Source organism: Suricata suricatta, chromosome 12, assembly GCF_006229205.1.
Source record: "Suricata suricatta isolate VVHF042 chromosome 12, meerkat_22Aug2017_6uvM2_HiC, whole genome shotgun sequence".
Taxonomy (NCBI): Eukaryota; Metazoa; Chordata; class Mammalia; order Carnivora; family Herpestidae; genus Suricata; species Suricata suricatta.
The window spans coordinates 49,983,942-49,988,628 of NC_043711.1; positions in this window are offsets into that span (position 1 = coordinate 49,983,942).

Below are 4,687 nucleotides of genomic sequence, written 5' to 3' on the forward strand. Positions count from 1 at the left end.
TTCTGCAAAAATGCCTCTGTAAAACCTGTTTCTGGGCACTTTTCAAAGCATCTTATCACTGAGATTTGTTCGTAGTAAAAATTCTGATGTCACGTTAACGCTTGATCTATAAATAAAGACACAAAAACCAACAGGACAGAGATGCCTGCCTGGTGGTCAGAAAGAAACTTGAGGCTCTCTCACTCCCCTTCGCCAACACCGTCCATCCTTCAGGGACCTCTAGGCCTGCTGGGAGCTGGACTCTGGTGCGGCTCCCAGTGTACCTAGCAACGAGTCCCTGGAGCCCCTGGGTAAATTCCAGTGCTGGCCACTGCAGCAGTGGTGCCCGGCAGACATGGGATAAACATGTGTTCAGTGAGCAGTGCTCCATGAATGATGTGTTCCCTTAGGAGGAAGGCCGCACCAGGCTGAGGGGACGCCGTGCATGAAGGAACAGGGGGAGGGTATGCTGGTGGCTGGCATCTACTGCCATTATTAAAAATCTCCAAAGAGATGTGTGTCTGGGTGGCACAGTCAGTTAAGCATCTGACTCTTGATCTCGGCCCAGTCATGATCTCACAGTTCATGGGTGCAGAGCCTCTTTGGGATTCTGTTTCTGCCTCTTTCTCTGCCCCTCCCCTGCTTGTACTCTGTCCCTCAAAATAAATAAACTTGAAAATAATTTTTTAAAAATCTCCAGGGAGACGGGGTGCCTGGGTGGCTCAGTTGGTTAAGCGGCCGACTTCGGCTCAGGTCATGATCTCACAGTTCGTGGGTTCGAGCCCTGGGTCAGGCTCTGTGCTGACAGCTCAGAACCTGGAGCCTGTTTCTGATTCTGTGTCTCCCTCTCTCTCTGAACGTCCCCCGCTCATGCTCTGTGTCTGTTTCTCAAAAATACATAAATGTTTAAAAAAAAATCTCCAGGCAGTTTCCATCTCCTCACAAGCGGAGAGGGCGCCTTCACCACTGTGAATCAGGACACCACCAGCAGACAAGGCCCTTCCACGTCCCACCACCACGAGGCCGTGGCAGAGGTGGCCGCAGACAGCAGCGTGGGTCCCTGGGCGCCCGGCTCGCTGCTCAAGCAGAAAGGAGCCCAGAGGTTTCCTTCTGCAAATGGTCAACTGTATAAGGGCCTCTATACAAGGGAACAGTCAATACAGCCGGGGTCACGTGGGAGGCAGCGAGCTGGGACCTCAGAGCCCTAGAACCTCAGAACCTTAGAAAAGTCCAGTTGAAGACACTTGCCTGCTTTCAACGCTTCTGTTGTCTCCTTGCTGAGAATTAGAAACACTTTTAGACAAGAAGACTTTTCAGAAAGGGAGGATGAATTGAGAATAAGAAGTACAGATCCAAACAGGCTCTATCAGACCTTAAGCAAGCACTATATTTTCAAGGGTGCCCACTGAATCCTCTCATATCAGGCCTCCTGGGCATCCAGAGCTTCTCCCCTGAGAACTCCCTGCTGGGGAGTCGTCAAGTGAAGCATCAGGGATGAGTCCTTGTCAGTGAGATGCTTGAAGCTCTGTTTCCCTAAGGCATGTTCTCAGCCACCAGTATCAGCCCAGCCCAAACCATCTCACCTGCCTGAACCAAGAGCCTGGTCAGGCCTCAGGGGGTGGTGCTGGGGGGGGAGGCAGAGACCCGAGTGTGCTCAGTGGAGACCCCCACACGCGGCCAGTGAGAGGAGTGCCCCGGGCAGTGCCCAGGGGAGCAGGTAGACTCAGGGCCCCCTAGGGAGGCAACGTCCCCACCAGGGGAAAGAGAAATTGCGGCTCTGTATCACAAAAACGAAACACTACAGGTATCTCAGGACAGAATGGTTGTGCCTGAAAAACAGAGCTCCTGGTCCCTGAAGGGATGCATGAGTCAAGGTAGGGGAGAGGGCATGCAGAATAGATGAGGGTCTCAGCCACCAGGAGGTGCTGAGATGCTAGGATCGGACTGTCCCTCCCTGGTAAACACAGTGCAGAAAACCCCTCCTTGCTGGCTGGTGCCCATCGACGGAGCCCCGGCTGCGGGTCGTAGGGAAAACCATCCCGCATCACACAGCTTCCGCTGGCAGGTGCTCCTCGTTTCACAGGAGACACGTGTGAAGCCAAGCTCGGTGCCTGGTCCTGGGAGGGATGCCAACAGAGTTCAGCAGAGAGCCACTCGCTCAGGGCTCAGGGTGGTGGGGCGCTCCTGGAGGGGGCGACGGTGGGTGAGGCATTCCAGGCCGGAGGGTCAGGGAGGCAGTCAGGGGTTTCTGAGAAGAGACCCCAGGGTAACCAGCTCCTGGAGAGAGCCCAACACACATCTTCCCCTGCAGAGCCCAGGGTGGGGTACGTAGGCCCCGCCCCAGGAGTCTGTAGGCAGGGACATTCTCCGCATTTGCTCACGCACAGGCCACCTGCAGGTAGGACACAATCTTGCTATCCAAGTTATATATAAGGGGCGTGTGTGTGTGACACTAGCACTTCTGTCCTTCCCTGGCCGGGTCCTCCAAGGACAGCAAAGGTCTAGGCCTCCAGCCAGCCAAGGTGGGTGGGTGAGGGCAACAGCGGGGGAGACACTGCGACCACCACCAGGGGGCGCTGGAGCAGGACCTTGCATGGAGTCCTGCCTTCCCTAAGTGGTTGTTGACTGCAGGAGAGGGGTGAGAACAGCTATGGTGTAACTGGGACTCAGAGTGCTGGAAAAGGACGTCTGGGTAATAGGGAGCCACAACAGGATCTTGAGCAGAGGAATGACAGGATGAAAACGGAGTTATGGAGAGAGCACGTGAGCCATCAGGTAGCACTGTGCAAGGCAGACACGATGGGGATGAAAATAACAAGGATCAGGATGACGGGCCCTCCCGGAGCACAGGCGAGGGGCCCGGCACATTCCAAGGAATGTGTCCCTATCGCGGCACTCTGTCCTCACACGGTAACTGCAGAGCAGGACTGCCACTGTCCCTTTGGCACAGAGGTGCTGTGACCTGCTGGAGTCACACCGCAGGCATGCAGTGGCACTGGCTTCGCATGCGGGTGCTCTGCTCTGGGGCCAGCGGACAGGAAGCACAGCGTGCTCTGTGTCTCTGGGACAGTCCTCAGCTTGCCGGACCTTGGTCTCCCCATCTGAGACCTGGGAGTGACAAATGAACCTCTCTCAGGTTCTCTCTGACCCCAAAGCCTCCCTGTGATCTTTCAGGCCGCAGGTAGGCAGAGAACATCCTTGGAGAAAGCCTCACAGGCATTTTCAGAAGAAGGGGGTAAAAAAAAAAACACCTCTCCAACCATTTCCTTGAAAGGTCAGTTTTAACCCAATGGCTGGCACTTTGATATTCTTCCCCTAAGAAGAGTCTGGAAGGAATTATCTAGTGTTGACAAAATTTGGGAACCTTCCCAGGATTTTAAGATTCAACTTCCATTTCAATTCTGAATCGATCAGTCACCTTGAAACAAAATACAACACTCTTTGGGCACCTTGTGGGGAATTTCTGATGTGCTTCACCCCCATTGTTGTGTGTGAGGAAAAGGGGTAGACACCTTGGTTCCGTGTCCCCTGCCACCGGTACAGTGGAGCTCCTGACCCTCGCTCGCCCCCTGGAGACCCAGCCCCGGGACAGAGGCAGGCTGCAGGGTGCCTCGGGCCCTCCCAGCCTCCTGGCCCCATAGCCCCTCCTCCTGGCCCCGGTGCCACACGGGCCCTCACATCAGTCCCTGTGTGTCAGGCCCTGGGGTCCACACCAGAGCAGCCTGGCACAGCTGCCCAGGAGGGGGCTCCAGCTGGCAGAGGAGGGAAGCTCCAGGAATGGGTGGCTGTGCGGGTTGTCCTCTGCAGCCAGCCCTTGAGGCGCTCCCGAGCTCTGTGGGGATAATCTCAGGAGTCTTACTGTTAGCACGCTGCCAGCGCCTGACACCTCTCCCCTGCTAGACACCAGGAGGCTTCTGTCTCCTCCTGTTTCAACAAGAAGGTTTCAACCCTCAAAGAGAGTTGAGGTGGCCTGAACACCAACCACCTGTGCCAGGCCCACGCTGTCCCAGGCCCACGCTGTCCCCCCGCGGACACTGGCATACCCTCGCTGAAGCCGGACCCACTGCAGTCTCCCTGTCGGCTTTCCCGTCTCGGCCGGGCCCGTCCACCTGTCCAGGTGCTCAGGCCAAACACCTGGGTCAGACTGTGTCCCTCCTCGTCTCGAAACCCTCATCTCATCCACCGCCAGCCCCGGGGGCTCCGTCCTCAGAACTGCCAGAATGTGCTCCTCACCACCCGGCCAAACCACCACCAGCCCTCCTTGTCATGGCTGTGGCCCCTGCTCTGCACTCCCCGCAGAGTCTGTTCCCCACACACGGCCAGACGGACCCCACTCAAACCACATCAGCCTACATCCCTCATCTCCACTCCTGCCATGGCCACGCCTGAGGCAAAACCAGGACCTCCCGGGCCTTCACCACGGGGCCGCCCTCATTTCCTACCACCCCTCTCCCCGCTGGCCACCCACCCTCTCTAGCTGGCTGGTCTCCCCTTCTTCTCTCACACACCAAGGCCCTTACCTACCCTTAGTCTTGCCGTTCCTCCTCCTAGAACACTCTCCCCAATGACCACATAGTTCTCTCACGTCTGCCTTTCAAGTCTTTGCTCAAATTTCTCCTTCTCTGTGAGGCATTCCCTGACCTCCTCCTCTCACTACACAGATTCCCAGGTGGTCTCAGTCTGCAGGCATGTGACACGTTCCCCCCAG